The sequence below is a fragment of the Peromyscus californicus genome, unplaced genomic scaffold (genome assembly GCF_007827085.1).
Source record: "Peromyscus californicus insignis strain IS unplaced genomic scaffold, ASM782708v3 Scaffold_6__1_contigs__length_162567912, whole genome shotgun sequence".
NCBI classification, from domain to species: domain Eukaryota; kingdom Metazoa; phylum Chordata; class Mammalia; order Rodentia; family Cricetidae; genus Peromyscus; species Peromyscus californicus.
Window position 1 is genome coordinate 29015567 of NW_026294584.1, and position 20858 is coordinate 29036424.

The 20858-nt window shown below is 36.4% G+C and overlaps 1 protein-coding gene across 8 annotated transcripts in view; it reads left to right on the forward strand.

Annotated features, from left to right (window-relative positions):
- Foxp2 (forkhead box P2) overlaps positions 1-20858 on the forward strand; it is a 559890-nt gene that overhangs the window by 259480 nt on the left and 279552 nt on the right. The window lies entirely within an intron of this gene.

The window sequence follows — 20858 nt, forward strand, 5'->3', positions numbered from 1 at the left end:
TCCTCCTGCCCCCCAGCCTCCCCCAACCCACCCCCAACCTTCCCCCACACACAATAGGGCAAGGCCTCCCATGTGGAAGCACATTCAGTAGAGGCAAGTTCAAGCCCTTCCCCCTGCCTCAAGGCTGCAGGAGGTGTCCCATCATAGGTAGTGGGCTTCAAAAATTCCCTCATGCACCAGGGTTGGATTCTGAGTCTACCTCCAGGGGGCCCCCCAAGCAGATCAAGCTAAGCAATTGTCTCACCATGCAAAGGGCCTAGCCCAGTCCCATGCAGGCTTCACACCCATTGATCCAACTTTCATGAGTTCCCACTAGTTTGGTTTGGTCATCTCTGCAGGTTTCCCCATCATGATCCTGCTGCCCTTGCTCATAGAATCCCTCCTCTCTCCCTCTCATTGACTGGACTCCTGCAGCTCTGTCAGGTGTTTGGCTATGGATCTCTACATCTGGCTCCATCAGTCACTGGAAAAAAGCTCTGTGATGACAGTTAGGGTATTCACCAATCTGATCACTGGGGCAAGCAAGTTCAGTTCAGGCACCCTGTCCACTATTTCTAGTAGTCTAAGCTGGGGTCATCCTTGGGGATTCCTGGCAACTTCCCTAGCACCAGATTTCTCTCTATCCCCATGATGTCTCCCTCTATCATGGTATCTCTTTCATTGCTTTCCCCCTCCATCCCTGTTCCAGCTCGACCATTCATTTCCCTTATGTTCTCATCTCCCATCCCCTACCCTCCATTGCCCACCCCTCATCCCCAATTTACTCATGGAGATCTCATCTATTTCCTCTTCCCAGGGTGATCCATGCATCCCTCTTTGTGTCTTCCTTGACAGCTAGCTTCTCTGGAGTTGTGGGTTGTAGTCTGGTTACCCTTTGCTTTACATCTAGTATCCACTTATGAGTGGGTACATACCATGTTTGTCCTTCTGAGTCTGTCTGTACCAGGTTCTAATCACACCTTTCAAAAGAATGTGGTTACAGATGAAAAACACAAAATATCCCAAGAAAGAGAATCACTGAATAAGGTCCCTCTGGTCCCTGAGGGGGAAAAAAATCCACATGCTGAAGTGTATTATGGATATATTTCTTTCCTTTTATAAAACATTCCTTAATCTTAATTGGTCTTTTATAAAGTGACACACTAACATGATGTTTCATAATTTGACTTATTTTCTTCTCCCACTCCCTTGTATTTTTGTGTGTATATATTTCAGAAGTAAATTTTAAACTAGTATTAATAGATCAAACTTATGGTTGTAAAGCCAATGACATAGTATTGCTTTCATTCAAATATTTTAAGGGATCATTAAATGGAAGCCCCACCTACTTAAGTGGAATTTCCATTTAAATTTGAAATTTTTGTAGATATAATCATTTACTTGTCTTTATAGTGAGGATGGAAGTATGTGCAGGTATTAACTTTTAACTAACTGAATTTTGCTCTATTTAAAATACAAGGATCAGCCATTACTGTTTAATTTATTTTGGAAATATATTTCTTATTCAGTTTTATAATACTTTCATTGTAATGATGTAGCGTTGAATTTCACAAAATTGGTTTCTCATAACATTTAGCATGTATATCAAAGTTTGAAGCAAGCAACTTTACCCCAGCAAGGTGTGCATTCATTTTAATCAGTGGCCAGTTAGCACATATTGCTAGCCATATTGCAGATGAAGGAGAGGTCATGGCTTTTATCCTGATGCAAGCCAGCAAGTTTCTCTTTGTTATGTGGCACAGGATACACCCCTCACCCCAGCCAGCTGGCTGGCAAATGTGAGCAGTTGGTGACAAGGAGAGCTGGGTGAGACCGTGTAGATGGATTGGTGCAAATTCATCACCATAGCTAGGAAAATAACCCTGAGCAAATGCCTTCCTAATGGACAACACATGCTTGTTTATATTCAATTGAACTGTAGATGTATAGTTTGTCATTAATCTTACTTATAGCAAGTCCCACCTTTATTTCATAGATGAAATACCTTCTCCCTGTTAAAATTTGTTAGCTTAAATTTGTATAATTGTATTTGATAAATGTTTCACATTTTCTTTTCATGCAATATAATGCTTTTAGGTTTAAATTTTCCTAGCTTTTTAGATCATTTGGTTTTTGAAAAAGGAGACGGGCAAAAATCACATGAGCAGAGATGATTTTGATGAGAATAAATCAGCCTGTGCTGAATATTAATCATGAAAAAATGTTAAATCAAGCACATAATCTTTGGCTAGTGCCATTCAGACATCTCTCCTCTGCATTTATTAGTATGATTTGGGTAAAAGAGTAAATTTAGTATTGTCTTGATATTTGGAAGTCTGTGTGCCTTAACCAGCACAAATTAAATTATGCTATTCACCACTCTCAAAAAGGGCGCTTAATAATGTTGAGTAAGCTTTCAAACTCAGTTTACTTCAGCACACACTAATTACTCCCATCTAATCATGCTGTATCATGTAATTAATAAGAACATAGCTAGGATTCACTTTTAATTTTTCCCCCTTTCTGTGGACTATCATACAAAAGAGCATTACTGATATTTAAAATCACAACTTAACAAACCAAGTCTAAATTTTGTGCTAAATAAAATGTGAATTTTATTTGGTCACTTCAGATATTTTGTAAAAAGTGACTTTGGCATAAAATATGCATTCTGTTTTTAAAATGATGAGTTTTATTTAATATAGCAGCAACTGATTTTGTTTTTTGGTCCTAACTAATAATCATATATGAAAATTTTAGTTTCAGAACAATCAAACTATAAAATATACACAGTGAATTTCTGGTGAATTCAAAATGGTGCTTTTGAACCTATTCAGGATTTTGACTTTAATACCAAATATAAAATATAACTACTGCAGCCCAGGAACCACTATTGGTAAGGAAGTCTGAGAGCCAAGGAATATATAATTATCTGGGCTTTTCAAAAATTAAACCTCTGCAGTTTTCATTGTATAATTTTTTATATTGAAATGACTTCTGTGTTTAGAGAAGATTAATCTCCTTGGATCACTAAAAGACCATTTTCAAGCCACTAGGGTCCAACAATGGCCCTTTACTGAGATCTTTCAAGTTGTTTCAATCAAATTTTACAATAAGCTATAGCGCAGTACAATTGATAACAACCATAATGTCGATTTCATTTCTTAAAGGTAGTTCCATAATTTCTCTGTGGAAAAAACTTACTATGTCTCATACTTGAATACAAAGAGAAACAGAGAGAGAGAGAGAGAGAGAGAGAGAGAGAGAGAGAGAAATCAACTATTTTTGTGATATGTGGTTATTTGACATACCCTACAAACTAGAGTAAGATACCGATTTCCTGAGAATTTTTAAAAAATTTATGTACATGCTGCTAATCATTTCTCCTGAAATTCCTATTTTTATGAGTTTTGGGGTTTTTATAATCTATGAGCTTTTTTTTTTTCCAGAATGCAGACCCAGTGACAATATGCTCATTTAAAAATGAAATTACTTTCACCTGTTTAAATGAGTGAAGTAACTACATGCCGGAAAGCCAATGCAAACTGCCCTGGGAAGTAGTTGAACTCCTGAACACAGAGGGCGTGCCAGGTGTCCTTTTTGTCTCCCGAGGTGTTTATGCCCTGTTAGAAATCTGTGTGGATTTGGTCTATAGCCATAGCTTGTTACTAAATGACTGCGTGATTTGAAGCGACTAAGCAATAATAAGGCTTGGTAATAGCCATTTGAGGATGATTTCGAAATCTTCACGGCTAATCTCATTAGAATACCTATGGGTACAAATGTTATTTTTCCCCAGTGTGTTCTAAACATAGAGTAAATGATGGATCATAGTTAATGTACTCAAACACACATTTGCCTTTGTTTTTATTTTAAATGCATAGTTAATTTAAACCTAATATTTGTATTTTTTCTTTTCTTTTTATTTTTTTTATGTATTCTTTTTCACCCCCTAAATTACCTGTGCACGTGTGCGCACACACACACACACCATAGATATGTAAATATGCACACATACATATATTGAGGAAAAAAGAGGAGAGGAAAGGGAAGGAAGGTGGGAGGAAGAGAGGGAGAAAAGAAAGGAAGAGAGAAAGAAAGAGAGAGAGGTTTGTCAGTAAACTCCATCAACTTTAAACAAAACAACAAAGCAAAACAGGGCAAAAGGCTCCCAGTTTTTCCACACCCTGGAAGCACACACAGGTTTTTGTTTACAGAGGTAATGGGATCAGCCTATGAAAATTCCTCAGCAGCAGTGGTGCTACATTTTCAGCTGATAGACTTTTAAGCTGTCACATCCTTATTTTCTTTTCCTGGCAACAATTATTGCGTCATGAAATGAAGATAATTATAATTTTGTTTGGTCTCAGATGCCATTTATAAGATATGTTATACATATTATTACCTCTCATTCCTATTAGATTTTTTTTTTTAGTAAAATTAGAGTTTAGTTGATTCAGGGGAATTATACTACTGCCTCTAAAGCATTATTAGCATTCTGTTAAGATTGGATATTAAGGAATTCAAATGACCAGGCCCTTTATTAGAGTAGAGAAACAAATTCACTTAAGTATTTTGATTTTTTTTCCCTTTTCCCAACATGTATAGTTTGCTCAGAAGTTAACTTAAAATCTGTGTGCTTATGTGTCTCTGCCATTACATCTAAAGAGCTATGTAAAAATAATGGGATTTGAAAGCATGCTTCAGAAGTTTTAGATTGTGTGCCTTTGGGAGCCAAAGCAACCCCAAGAATGTATGTAGTAGGTTAGCTTTCCAGCCACAATTTAGGTAATGAATGAGATCAACACAAACCTGATGGTTTCAGGTCTGTTATGAATCTGTTTGAGTTCAATTGTTTTCAAACAGTGTGCGCCATCACAATAAGAGAAAATTCTCTCTTGACCAAACATGATCCTTAGAACACAGGTGGAGGCTTCCTCATATCCTAAACTTTATGTACATCTTGCTAAATGATTCTGAACATGGCTTCTGTCTGACACCCTTGCTCCAAAGAGCTTACCAGGCTCTGTCAGTATAAGTAGATTGCAGATGTCCCGATTGGAAAAATTGAGCTGTCAACTACGAAACAAAGCAAAGGGATCTTACAGCTAGTCCATTAAAGAACCTGCATCCCTGTTTCTGTTCTACCTCAAACCTCCAAGTTGTTGAATGCCGTTCTCCAGAAGTCTAGATGATTCTGTTTCCTAGTCTTTGATGCTTACTGATTGATACTCACTGTAGTAATGATTTAATTCCTTTTCTCTCAAGGTAGGCTTTTTCCTCCTAAAATTGTAAAACATCACCCCATTCTCATAAAGACAAAAAGCAGTATAATCCAATTGCCTGGCATATGTAAGTACGTAGTATGATATGATAGATTTTTGATCTAGCTTTTTACCCCGAAAATTTTCTAGTTCTCCTAAAAAATTAAGTGTTACAGAGAAATTAGTGACATAGACACATTTGTTTGGGCCCAAGGCAAGTACTACTCTAGTTTTCCTAATAGTTGAAACATCTGTCTCATTTTAAAAGCTGAAAGGCATGCTAATTATTTTCTTTAATTTTTAATTATTATTTTTGTTGCAATGATACCCTCACTAGTCTGAAGTGACTTATGAAACCTATTTTGTTTACAGTATAAATTCCTAATTGAGCTAAATTATACACATTGGTTGGTCCTCCATGACATAAAATTGAACACAACATCAGATATTTCAGAAAGAACACTGAGAATACTAACTGACAACATTACTTAAAATCTCATGACTGAAGGCTGGGGATGCAGCTCATTGACAGAGCACTTGCTCAGCGTGTACAAGGTTCTGGGTTCAGTTCTCAGCACCTTCAAAAAGAAATAGAAGAGCTTCACCTCTGGTGAATATATATATATATATATATATATTATATATATATATATATATATATATTTAACAGAACAGGATATACATACTTAAAACATATTACCTTAAATACTGCCATTGTGAGTTAGGCAATTTTATATACCTTGTAATCACTGAAAAAATGTTCTATCCTTGTAAAAGAGCAAATATGTTGGTTCATTCGGGCCCCATGGCTCCAAATAATCATGTTTCCCTGAGGAAGGAAAACAAACCAGTGATTCTAAAAACTAGTGTTTTAAAAGACATCTCTAGTCTGCAGGAAGATAGAGATTCATTAAGAGACTACCCTATCTGGTGGCTAGTGAAACATCTAAGAATACACACAGCATCAACAGTAACGCATGCTGTCCACTGCTGCTACTGCATGGCTCTATTCCCAAGGAAGTTGCTCATGAACATAGCTCTGGGACACAGCAGCAAATGAGTCTCTGTGCCAACATTTCAATACTTACCTACTTAGGTATAACAAACCACCTTAAAGTATAATAGCTTGAAACAATGTTGTGTTTTTTCTTACAAATCTATGATTTCAGAGTTTAGGGCTGAAAAGCATCTGTCTGTCCAGCAAGTCTTTAGCTGCTAGACTGAAATTGAAGGATCCTGTCAACTGAAGTTGGGAGATGGAGTCACTTAGAATCACTCTCAAGGTGTACAGCTTTGCTCTGATTGCTGATGAAGGCTTAATGATGGCTAGCCATGCTCCTGAGTTCCATTTCCATTGGCTTCTCGGACTTCCTCAAAATTTGGAAACAAGTTTCTCCCATGTTCCTGGAAGGGGAAGCTGTAAAACTTTTAAAGTCTACAAATTTCACTTCTGTCTCATTCGTGTGTGTGTGTGTGTGTGTGTGTGTGTGTGTGTGTGTGTGTGTGTGTGTGTGTATCAAGTAGGTAAACAGTCCTTGGTTAAGAGAATTATACTGCATCTCACAGTAAGCTGAGTATTTGACAATTTATGACTCTCTTTACATCAACAAAGAGTGGACTTTGGCATTAATGGCCATGTCTACACACAAATAATGCACATAACAAAAATCTTACAGAACTCAATTGAAGCAGGATTTCCTATTGTAACCGTTTAAAGAACGTCTTCTGGCACCTGAAGTGCTACTGTTCCTGTGAATGAGTTGGTTGATTGGACACTGCCAAAAAAGAAAATAAAAGAAAGAAAAATGGATTAGAAGGCCCCAGAAAAAAATGAAATGTGTTAATGCTTTATATAGCATTTTTCTGTAGAAAACTCCAAAATAACCAATAAGTAATATTTTTGATATTTTCGTTAGTTCTTTGAGAGTTTCATACATTATAATTTTACCATACTCACTCCACCTCAGTTCCTCTAAGACTGATGCCTCATTCTTACCTACCTAACTACGTTCTCAATTTTGGAACACAAACAATTGAACAAACAAAAAGTATGCCAAGTTTGTGCTGCCCATATACTCTTAGTTGTGTGTACATCCATTCAAGCAATGTTAACCTACCAAAGGTCATGCCCTTAAAGAGAACTGACTCTCTCACTCTCTTAGCAGTTATCAGTTGCCAGTTATCTTAGCTCCCCAGTTAGGGGTAAAGCTTCAAGTCATCTATGGTTTCCATGCTGGGATTTTGATCAGCTTCAGCTTGTGTAGGGCTTGTGCCTACTGTCTCAACTACTGAATTTATGTATGCAACTACTCTGCTGTGTCCCCAAACTGTTTTCTTTGTAGTCACCCACAGCCTCTGGATCTTACAATCTTTCCAATCCTCTTTTTAACAAGGACACTTGAGCCTTGGGAAGTGGGGTTACGATGTTAATGTCGGATTCAAAGCTGAGTATTCTGCAGTTGCCCATTCTTTGTGCCATGACAAGTTGGGGGTCACTGAGTTATTCACCATCTACTACAAACAGAAGCTTCTCTTATGAGTTTTTGAGCTTTATTATGTATGTGTGTTTATCTATTTTAGGAAGTTTCTGTGGTATTATATTTCCTTACGACTTTTTCAAAATGGCGTTGGTGTTAATTCTCTCTCCCCTCATTCCCTCCTCTCTACTCTTCCTGGATGTTTTCCATCTTTAATAACTGTTACTTTAGATATTCAGCAGAAGGAAGTTTCTCTAATGATGGGTAAGAGGGAAGTTGACACAAGCCCCCATCCCTAACCCAGAAGCTATCACTGATTGATAACTGCTCTTACAGAAAGGTAGTTTTCTCCAACAGAAATCTCACTCTGTACACAAACCACTCTTAAGGGCAGTCCCCATGACCAGCAGTCAATCACCAATGGAAAATGAGCTCAAAGGAAATTTTTGAGTGCTTGTGAATTGCAACACAATGCCCTGTCTCTTTTTTTCTTACAGATCTTTTTATTATATATTATAGTTTCCCATTTTATTTTTAGTTTATTCTTGGATGAGTTATGTGTGTTAGCACCTGTATGTGCTTTTTCTACCCTCTTTTTTGTTTTGTTTTAATATTTTGTCCTATTCTTGTTTGTTTGCTTCTATTTTATTCTATTTTTGAATGCCTATTGATTTGGGTGGGTGGGAAGGAACTAGGAGGAATTGGGGGAGAAGAAAATGTAATCAGAATATGTTGTATGAAAAAATATTTTCAGCAACATAGTAGTAAAATAGAAGCTCAATAGAAGAGTTTTCCATCCTCCATCATTCCAATATATAACAATGTTTACCTTCCCATTTTAGGTCCTTATCTATTGTTCTCTAAAGCATCATGCACCTTGTGAAATTTTATTGTATCAATCATGCATTTATGTTACAACATTTCAAATTGGTTTACTTCTCTGGATAGTTATCATTCAACCATATTTATCTTTATAAAAATATACTCAAGAAATTATATTGCCCTGCTCATTTGTATCATAAACTTAAAAGAATGTCTTAGTGGAAAACATTCTATCAGCCTATATAAATGTTGTAAGTATGTTGCTCTTAAAAATAGCATTACAGGGCTTTCTGGATATTATTACCTATGGTCAGACACCTTGCTCTCCCCTGATGAAGTGGGGAGGGGCTTGGTCCTGCCTCAACTGAATGTACTAGGCTTAGCTGTCCCCCCATGGGAGAACTTACCCTGCTGGAGGAGGGGATAAGGGGTGGGGGTTAGGTAGGGGCATGGGAGGAGGGTTGGGGGATGGTCTGTGGTTCGTATGTAAAATGAATAAAAATAATAATAAAACAAAGAAACAAACAAAAAGTCAATTAAGAAAAAAAGTTAATAATACACTGCTTGGGACATGGCAGTATACCCTGGAATTTTGTTTTGTTCTAGCATTCTTGATGCAACCAGAGCTACCAGCCTGAGAACGGGCTGTCATAGGCCTCTAAATTCTTAGAATTGGGTTATGTGGTTTATGATTAAAAATGGTAACTCTGTTTATCAATGATCTGCAGACCCTGCCCTCATCCGGAGCTGGACTCCAGCACCAGGGCAAAGGCAGTCACTCATGGGAGTCTTTTCATCCTACTGCAGAGTTACCAAGTTGATTGCTTTGTGTTTTTCTGATAAAGGTGCTGTTTGTTACCCAGAAGATATCCATGATTAAATTTGTAATTGGTCTGTTTCTAGTCCTGCTAATGATTTACACAATGTCTGAGTACCAATAAACAAAGATTTCCTCAGTGGGGAAAATAGATTGATTACAATAAAACACCATTTAATATCCTGATTTTGTCCAGTTATAATCTATTAATTATAATCTATTAATCCCGTAAATCTATTAATTATCAAACTTTATCAAAATTTAAAGTATAGCGAAAAATCCTATTGCTTTTTCTATGGTTCCTGCTTTTTTGCTTTAGAAATACAATTAAGTTCCCTGTAAGTCTTGACTTTCCCTCTTACTTTTAACTTTTTTTTGTTACCTTGTATTCTTCCTATTATGTGTGCATACTGACCCTTTAGATATCTTCTCATTAGGTGTTCTTGCATGGTTCATTAAAGGAGCCTTAAACGGAGAGAGATCACACAGAGCACCAAGGATGCAATGCCCAATCCCTCTCTGACAGAGGAGTCCTGCCCCAATGGCTTTAGGGGCATTGGCTTGTCATTCAGTTGGCTTTTGGCCAACAGAGAACAAATTAGTAGAGTGTACCTGTGTTGGCTCTGTTCCTAGCCTCGTTTATATAATTGATGTCTTGTGGTCTCATTATGAATCATTAGCATATCAATGTGATGTCTGAGCCTTGCAAAGTGCTGCTTGTTCTTAAGCATTAGCGATTTGCCATAGCATGTAAGACAAGAGAACCTGTGTGTTCTAACTGGATCAATGGCAATATCACTATGGTGAACCAGAAGTTCAAATTCAGGCTCTTTGCTTTTCAGGGCTCTGTCTGCATTTCCATTAGACTATGTTTTTTTTATAAGATATGTTTTATTAACAACGATATTTTTAATATGTAGTCCTTAATATTTTTCAGTTACCTCACATTTATAAATTTCATTTTCATTTTTTATGCTTAGCTTATCAGTCTTACCAGTAACTAAGAATAAATATGTTACAAATAAACTATTTTGTTTTGGTTATTTGTGTATTTTTAAGAAAAGTTCTTGCTAGGTGGCCCAGGATAGTCTTGAACTCTTGATTCTACTGTCTCTCCCTTTGAGTTACTGAAATTTCAACCTTATGCTATTATACTTGGCTATAACATATATTTTCAAGCCAAAGAAATAATATTTTGGTAGTATTTTCACTGTAATGAGTGAAATAATTTTGTGAATTATGATTGCCCATCACATCACTTGAAAGGAATATTCAGTTATTTTATTGTCAAACTGAGATATAACTGCTTAGTTAGGATTTCTGTTGCTGTGAAGAGACATCATGGCCATGGCAACTCTTAGAAAGGAAAACATTTAATGGAGGCTTACTTACATTTCAGAAGTTTGTCCATCATCATCATGGTGGGAAATGAAAATGGAAGCATGTGTTCACAGTGCCTTCAGCTTGGGTCACAGGGGAGTCTCCACAGGGACAGAGCTTCAGTGAAATACTGAAAATATTTGAAAAACAGAAGGAAGACATTCTTGTCAGATGCAAGAAAATGCAAAATATTTTAAGGTTTGAACACAGAAAATTTACTATTATGCTCTAGTGGGTTCTTGGTAGAGTTTACATTCATCAACAAATATCCAGGAAAAGGTAAAAGTGCTGTCTTAACAGAAACCTATTCTAGCAGTGTAGACTTAATCATTAACAAACATAAAAAATCCTTATCTTAGGCTATAGAATATTGCATTTGTTATTTGGAACGAAATACATCTTATTTCTATACATAAAATATTTCTCTGTTTTCTGTCCCTTATCCCTCTCAAGAACACTATGTTGTTGGGAGCCTGCATATAGAAGCCAGGGTACTTCACTTCAAATTTAGCCAGTGGCTGTGGTGTGGGCACTTGGTTAATGTAGTAAGTAGAAGAGAGGCTCGTCTTATGCCTCAGAGGTACCAAATAACATCATCTGGGTACAAGATTGTGGCTTCTAGTTAACAAGGTGTTCGTTATACTGCAGTATGTCCAGTGTCTGAAAACTTCGACTCAAGAAGAACTACTGATTGGCGGGGGGAGGGGGCAGGTGTGCTGGTAGCCCTCAGTGAGGAAGGATCAGATCTATTTTTACATCATTATTTGGACTAATTTGGGTGGATCTCAAAGACCCAGACATTCTGAGTTCCAACTAACTCTCATTATACTGACGTCAGTTTTCACCATTGGTTCTCTTCTGTATGGCCCGCCTTTCTCATATTGTCCTTTGTCAGTAAGTAACCCCTTAGCTATGGTACCCGTTTCAAAGAGGTGAAATCAGGCCACCTGGCCTTTTATGTTTCCTTGACTGAACATTTCCAGGTATCATTTCTGGACATTTCTAATGTCATTTCCTTCATGTCCTACTGGATAGTCAAGGTACAGTTTTAAATAACAAGTAGTGGAGACATTCCATGTGAGTAGAGTGTCAGAGGTATGGTGCCAAAGAGGGCAGGATGGATATAATTATCAAGGTCTTCTTTGAAATTAATGTGGACCTAACATGGGAGGGACATAAACAGCTGGTTCGCTTAGCCTGGCTGATTCTGTTGGTTTGCGTTCCTATTGTGATCCAAGGTGACACCTTCCCACATTCTCATTTCGTCCAAAAATAAAATAGAATTATGTCAGGGGCATACATCCTTCCTTTTAATGGCACATCCTGAATACAGATCTCACACCTAAGACATGAGTAATTAGAATCCTTGAAGAAAATATACTCCTATTTATTTATTTATTCATTTATTTATTTTGGATGACCTTAAGAAAACAGAAATGGTATTTCTATTTCTATGAGAGACAATTGGAAAATATATTTTGGGAGTCAGTTCATAGTCTCTGCAGCAGTTTCTAAACTTCTTCAGGTTTCTTAGGTATAAAATGTAGTAAGGGATAACTCCTCCTTCACAGGGTTGTGGTGTGGGTTAAAGGAACTACTTGTGAGAGAGCTTCGTACCATATCTGGGCTGTAATTTTTTGTTATTATCTTTCCAGTAAAGAGACATGGGGTTCCTGGTATTTTCAGGCATGGCTCTAGACTATATGTTTCTCTACCCTGAGAGCTACAGCTCCCCTGAGAAGATACATTTATAAGTGCATAGCATCATAAGGGATGCACCACGATCAACTCTTATTTAATAGTCAATATTTTACTGTAAATATTTCCTATTGAATTAAGAGGCAGGAAATAGAAATCCTTTCAACAGACTTATCAACATATCAAATAGAAAACAACATGGAATATCTTTCTGCAATAATCCCCTGAGAAGTACTAATAGAAATTATGTTTATAAAAAGTTTGAAGTTTTAGGATAGATTGCTTTGAAAGATCCAGGGTGGTGGGCAAATGTGGTGCCAGGGTAACAGATGCTCCAAGGAGCTACCACTTGGGACTACCTATGAAAATTGAGTCTGAATACTGACTCTCTTGGAAGAGGAGGGTAAGTTCATCCTGAAAGTTAGTTAGAAAGAGATTCATGAAAAACTGAAAAGAAGGCAGTGGCTTACATTGAGGTCATAAAACCATGCTAACTGCAGTGGGTTGTAATACTATCAAATATTCAGTCACATTCTATGTTACCAAAGCTTTCTCCCATTGTGCTTCTGGGATAAGGGTGTGTCATTTCTTTGAACTCAGAAAGAGGCTGTGGACACCATGAGTGTCATAATTGTACCCTGGGGAAAGTGTCACTAGATTTTGTTTACTGAACACAAAGGTTTTTACACAATTTCCTTGTCATATCCCACATACCTTTTTCTAACCTTATCCAGATTCTAGATACAGTGATTATTTTAAGAATCAGTTTTTTTTTTTTTCAATTTGACTTCAAATTGCCTAGTTTTCTCATTTTTTTTTTCCTTCTGGGGATGAGTTCGAAAATCCCTGCCTAATTCTGTGATTTACTACCCCACCCCTCTTCCACAGATCAACCACATATTCCACTCCCCTGAAGTCTTACTTTGGATGGCTTGCTCTGTCCCTTCTCTCACACTGTCTGAGTAGTGCTGACAAATATATTTCTCAGCTTTCCTCAGAGCTTCTCTCCCCTTTAACCTTCCCTTAGCCACTCAGATGCATTCAAGTCCTCTGGATAAATGTCCTATATAATCTTATGAGTTCATCCTAACTGTGAAAAATGGTAGAATTGGGCAAGTATTATTTGATTACTCCTTTCTCCACTACATAGAAAATCTAAGCTTCTCCACAGCAACAGCTAAGTCTGTTGTATTTGAATTATTTTTCCTTAAGGAGCAAAGAAAGAGACCCATAGTAATAGTATGATATGATTATCAAGGTGAAAACATTGTATATGAGAAAATAGATTCTGATTATCATGGGTAAAGCATCCCTAAAGACTACCTCAGAAGCAAGAGCCTTTCTGGGAGAAGGCAGCTGTACTGAGAAAGGACCAAGACCAAGACCATGGGAGGAACCACTGGCCTCTTTCTTCCATCTCTTTTGTGCTGGTGCTGGCTGGCTTCACATTTGACGATGGATGTTGGGTTGACCAAGACAGATGGTTAAAGAAGGCTATTGCCAATTTTCTGAGAAAAAAAGAAAGAAAGAAGATAGACTGGTTTCTGGAAGTGTTTGGGCATCAAAGATCTCTGGATGGTTCAGAGTAGACATCAGTTCATCTTCATACTATAATTGTTCAGTGATATTTAAAGCTTTAAATATTGTACCTTAGCCAAAGTATGTACTTACTTATTAAAATTTGAAGAAGTATGAAAAAAACAGTCAAGAATAATACTGATAAAGGTATTTAAGGGCATAATCATATTCCCCTTCCAAAATGATGTTTGATTTCATAGTTGAGCATGATTGAGGTTGACTCTGGGTAACATAACCTCATTAGAAAATTATTTAGAAGAACAATTTTTCTCATCTGCATTGAATGTTATAGAAATATTTAGTTTTACAGGTAACTTAGAAAATTAAATGCTATGTAAATACAGCTAGGAAAACATAAATAAGCTAAAATTCTGGTACCTTTTAATTTTGCAGATTCTCTCAAAGGTTTTGCTCATTAAATGCTTACCCATTCCATTTTTAAAGTTTTAGAGAATATCAATAGATACATGTATTGGTGAAATTATTAAGGCCACTCCACATAGTTAAAAGGAGATTTATTTAATGGCGTAACTTACAAATTAAGGGATAGGTAGATCGCGGGGTCTGTGGAAGGTGTATCACAGTCCAGCGTTGTTTTCTGGAGCTCTGCTTGGCCCACCTCCACCGTCCAGGGTCCCGGAACCAAGTGAGAGCGCAGGCCCATCCAGATCTCTGGTCTCCAGGCGCCTCCCTTGGCCCCACCTTGTAGGTGTGACAGTTGCCGAAGTCTCAATGGGGGTTGGAACTTCCAGATCAAAGCTGGAATGGCTACCCACTACATCTCCCCCTTTTTGTCTAAATAAGAACGTTCTAACCTAATACAAGACTATATACAAAGGAATGGTTATCAAATATTGTCCAGAAATAATGAGGGATAATGACCTAGATAAGATGGAACTACAACCAATACGAACAATATCAAGCAAGTAAAACATACTAAAATCCAGAGAAGTATAGAGAATAGGTAAATGGCATGTTACAAAGATCATTCCAAAAGGTGTCCTATCCTAAAGAACCTGAATCTAATACTTAATATGTTCTATCTACTAAGTTGTAACTGTAACTGCTAGTCTTCAATCCCATCAAAGACCTGAGAAGGAATATAATGGTACCTGAGAAATGGTAGATGGATGAAAGCAACTTTCGGGAATCTTGCAAGAGTAGACCGAGACAGCTGGCAGCCTGGACAGTCACCTAATGTTTCTCAACATTATTGGTGCATTCAAATTGGCTACAGGCCTAAAGTATCTGACAGATCATTTTCAGAAGCAGGAATTCTGAAAGACCATCTTACCCTGTCTTGGCAGAGTACAGTGGTCGCTTTCCTTGTGTCCCACTTGTCCAGAAAGGACAGCATTGCATTCGTACTGTCAGCTGTCGAGGCAAGGGCAGTTCTTTGCCCAGTAGGCCATTTTGTGCCAAGAAGACAAACTTCCAAATGGAAATGTCTTAGAAGCCCAACATTCTCTCGGGATCAAATTGGTGCAGCCAGGAGAAATTGTGTCTCACGTCAACAGAATTCTAAGTTATTTAAATGCCATATTCTCTAGGTCTATGAAGTGTTTGAAGATTACCTGTCCATCTGATCTATGTATCTGTAAATCTGGATAACCTAACTAATGTAACTATAGAGATGACAAGCATAGATGACTATAAATCTATAAGTCTTATGTACCGAAATAAACTAAGGACTAAGGCTTCACGTAAACAAGGTAAACGGTCTATAAGCAAATGTATGGTAAAGAATGATGACTTCAAAATTGTGACAATACACAAGATATTTATAACAGAGGTAGGAGTATATAGTGTGATATGCAATATGACAATAATCTTAAATATATATCAATATTTATAACAGAGGTAGGAGTATATAGTGAGACATGCAATATGACAATAATCTTAAATATATATCAATATACCAAATATCCTAAACAGAAGTAGAACATATATAAAGTATGACAGATATACATTTACATTTGTATCAATATACAAATATTTCAAATAAGAGTAGAAATATATGTACATTATAACAAATATAGTTCTATATTTGTATCAATATACAAATTATCTTAAACAGGAATATAAAAATAGTTTACATCTGTATCAACATATAAGAATCCATAACAGTGCATATTATCTAAGGCTGCTATTTTACTAAATTTGTTTACTAGTATATACAATAATCTACCATAATATCTGATACCTATACCTATCCATTCCATTTCTTCTTTTCCCTTTTCTCTCTCTCTTTTTTTTTAAGAATACTGAGTCTAATATTTTCTTCCACCCTCAACCCTATAACCATCATCCATAACTCTGAGAATTATGAAACCTAAGGGAGAAGGGGCATCGTTTTCTTAGAGTTACTTCCTGCTGTTTAGGGGGTGATGTTATCTCTGTTGGGTACTGTGAGAAAGCTCAGATAGTTAAATCTCAGTTAGACTAACTGTAGCTTCTGCAGCAAGTCTTAGAGTAAAGGGTAAGATTGTCTGAAATTCTGGCAAGAAGTTAGTATGATGATGATTACCATGGCATCATTCTGGATTGGGTAGAGTCATTCTTGTTGGGGCCCCATCTTCCTTCTGGAGACTTCCGAGATTGCATGTGTAGATTGGTTCAAATAGATTCTTTCTTTCTGCTGTAAATATCCGGATATCCAAGGCCTTATGATTTTTGGAAGATGGGTATTTCCATTATCCTGGAAAGACAAAAACAGAATCCTACCCCAACCTTTGATTGTTAAATTTTTCTTACAACTTGTAGAGATGTCACATTGGTGGATGATCTTTTACTTCTCCTCATCAAGGGGTTTTTCCTGTTCGAATCGAATTTTTGTTAATTTTGTTGGTATCCATAGCTTTTCTTCTCCTGCAGAAACAAAGGCAAAACCCCTTCCCCAACATAGAACATATCCAGGTTTCCATTCTGAGGTCAGCACATCCTTGAAATAAACTGGTTGGTTTAGCTCAGGAGTTTTGTCTGTCGTCCAATGTCTCTCTGCAGCTGTTGTTCCTTTCTCATCAGCATTGAGAAAATTCAAGGTTAATAAAGCACTATGCAATCTATTTCTAGGAGTCATTGTTACCTGTTGCTGTTTATTTAGCATATCCTTTAAAGTTCGATTGGATCTTTCTATGACTGCTTGGCCTGTGGGATTGTGTGGTATACCTGTAACATGCTTTATATTGTAATAAGCAAAGAATTGTCTCATTTTATTGGAGACATATGCTGGGGCATTGTCTGTCTTAATTTGTACAGGTATTCCCATGATGGCCATAACTTCTAATAGGTGTGTAATCACAGAATCAGCCTTTTCAGAACTCATAGGAGTTGCCCATTGAAATCCTGAATTGGTGTCAATGGTATGATGTACACACTTTAATCTTCCAAATTCTGCAAAATGAAACACATCCATCTGCCAAATTTCATTTCTTTGTATACCTTTAGGATTGCTCCCTGCAGGTGATGGAATTTGGTTATAGATGGAACAAGTAGGACATTTTTTCACAATATCCTTAGCCTGTTGCCAAGTGATGGAGAAATCCTTCTTCAAACCTTTACTATTTACATGGTATTTCTTATGAAATTCTGAAGCTTCTAGAACATTACCTATTAGTAACTGATCAATCTCATCATTACCTTGTGCTAGAGGTCCTGGCAGACCTGTATGGGATCTGATATGTGTTTATATATATATATATATATATATATATATATATATATATATATATATATATATATATATATATGATGTTCCCTTTTTCTGATGATTTCCTGCAATTGTATGAATAATGAAGTTAATTCTGTATTATCAGGAATAAATTCAGCAGCTTCAATATGTAAAACAACTCTCTCTGCATATTGAGAGTCAGTGACTAAATTGAGGGGTTCTGTGAAGTCCATCAGTACCATAAGAATGGCATACAGTTCTGCCTTTTGTACAGAGCTGTATGGACTTTGTACCACTTTACTTAAGTCTCCTGATTTATATCCTGCTTTCCCTGATTTATTTGCATCAGTATAGAATGTGAAGACTCCAGAAATTGGCTTTTGTCATACAATGTGAGAAAGGACCCATTCAGTCTTCTTTATGAATTCTGTTCTCTTGCTTTTGGGATAGTGGTTGTTAATCTCTCCCAAAAAGTTACTACAGGCTCTCTGCCAGTATTCATTATCTTTCCATAGTGATGAAATTTCCTCATTAGTTAAAGGTACTACAATTTCTGCTGGGTCCATTTCTGTCAACTGGCGAAGTCTTAGTTTACCTTTTGAAAACAGTTCCATTAAAAAATAAAGTTATTCCATGAAAAATGTGTTAACCTTCAAAGCTTTCATTAAACAGTTAAAACACACTCTCTTCTATTGTGGAAATTATCTTCCATATAGTTAGTAACATGGCTTCATCATTGTGGGCAGATACTATACTCTTTCAGTTTATTCTAAACTCTAATTTATTAAGAATGTCAAAATAATATATGACCAGTTTTGATGAAATATTGAATATTAGATTTAATCTTTTGCTTAAGGACTTTATGTTTATTTTTAATGTCTGAAAGGCTTGAGGAAATTTATTTTTTAACAAAATATTGAAAAATACAACTTAGGGTAAGTTCTGAGCATCCAAAATATGTTAGAAGACTATCAGTGTGCTGGATATTTTAATGGAAAGGATAGGTTTGATAAATACAGGATTTATAGAATTCATAGGAATAGTCACAGTAAAAAGTTTTGTAAGTTACTTCAAATTTAAATCCATCCACTTGGCCATTTCTTTTTGAAAAGAGAAAACATATTGAATTCAATTGATGGTTAGATTATAGGACTATTAGAAAATGGTTTTAAAATTCAGGAAGCTTTGCCTTGGTGAATTGACTTTGTTTCGACATTGTATTACAACTTAATTCTTTCAGTTTAAAGCAAAGATTTCAGTCATGTTGCTTCTGATATTTTATACTCCTGTTTTACAGCATATAATTTGACCAGAGAAGGTACAAGATGAAGATGAAGACAACAGATATATGATGGGAATTATATCAAAGATTTGATATGGAATATTTAATATTGACCAAGCAATTATTCCAATTTCTTTAGACATCTTTAGCTACATAGAGTGTTTCCTCAAGGGAGTGAGGCAGGTGTCTTTCTTATACTTTGACCAGGTATTGTGGATGTTCATCATTCCCCAATGCTGACCTGGTTTCATAGGTGTCCACCATTCCCTAGTGCGCAATTAGTGCATGAACATCACAGGAGGCTAGATGGAACTGCACATTTCAGCACTGTTCTACTTCCACTGAAATAGTTTACAGTGGTTTATGTCGTCTGAGAATTCACTATTTCCCCTAACAAGGAAGTCATCTCAGTCTCTTTCCTTGGTTTAACTGTTGTGCATTTTAAAAATCGTAAGCCTTCTTAGAAAGAATGGTTATTGAACTGTGAAGCTTCAGGAAGTAAATTGAATAACTCTGTTGTCTCTTGGACATTATGTTGGAGTTTTCCCATTACATCTTTCTTGCTGTTTAGAAAACTTGGCTACTTTGCTAGTAGCAGTTCTGACAGTCCCAAAAGACAATTTATAGCCCTGTACACTTTTTTGAAATATTTAAAAAATAATTCTACTGCACAGTTTCAGAAAAATAGAAATATAAGACTGAATGTTAGGACATTGAAAGTTCAAGTGTATAGAGATGAATTTTAGCATGTAATAATAGAATGCTATGATGGTTAATTTGTGCTACAAGTATGTTGTACTGCTTTTAGCTAATATAAGCTTTTCTTGAGTGAAGTAGTAAACATTTCCATCACACAGATAGCATGAACACTACAGTTTTCTAAAAGATTTGATTTTAGTGAATCTTGATGGGCTAGAGGCATGGTTCTCAAATGCAGTACAAAAGGTTATAACAAAGGAACACACACACACACACAAGCACACATGAGTACATTTTTCTTTTACATTTTTCTTTTTTTTTATTTTATGTGGGATATTTTACCTGTGTGTATATCTGTGTACCATGTGGCTACAGTGCTCACAGAGTCCAGAAAGGAATGTTAGACCCTATAGAACTGAAGTTACAGACTTCTGTGAGCTGCCATATGGGAGCTAGCAAGTGAACTTAGGTCCTCTAGAAGAGTGGACAATGTTCTTAAGCACTAAACCATCCTACCAAGCCCCAAACTATTTTCTTAAGATAAAAACATGTGAGAGCATTATTGATTGGTTCTAGAATGGGTATAAACTTTCTGTGTCACAATAAAAAATGACGTCAGTTTAAGGGAACTTTAAAGTGAACCATAGGCATTAAATAAGACTTAAGCCAATGGCCAACATATTAATTTAGGGTAAGAAAATGCATTGAGAATTCAAAGAATGAATCTTGATAATTAAATGAGATTTTCTTGGGCGTATAAACTTTTAAGTGTCCTAAACATAAGTTGTATATGAAAAAAAATGAGAATTTAAAAGTAGCAAAAATCATGTAGAACTAATAGGTTAAATATTGCACCACAGCACATTGGAAGGAAACAGAGAATGATAGGATGTATGAGATTGGCCTTCACTGACATCCATAATGAGGCAGGGCTTGCCAGGTAGTTTCTCCTTTTTCCATGGAGCATGGAGAAGGTGCTCACAGCAGAGCATGAACTTGGTCATGAGAAATTATGTAAAGCGGGATAGTGATAAACTAGATTTCATAAGGGCAAGAAATCCTCTCACCATTTGTTGCATAATAAATGGAAAAGGGTGGTTTACAGGCTAGATTCTCACAGATACATTGTTGCAGAATTTTTGTGCTGAAATTTTTATTGATATTTTGATAAATATCTGTGTAACTGAAGTTT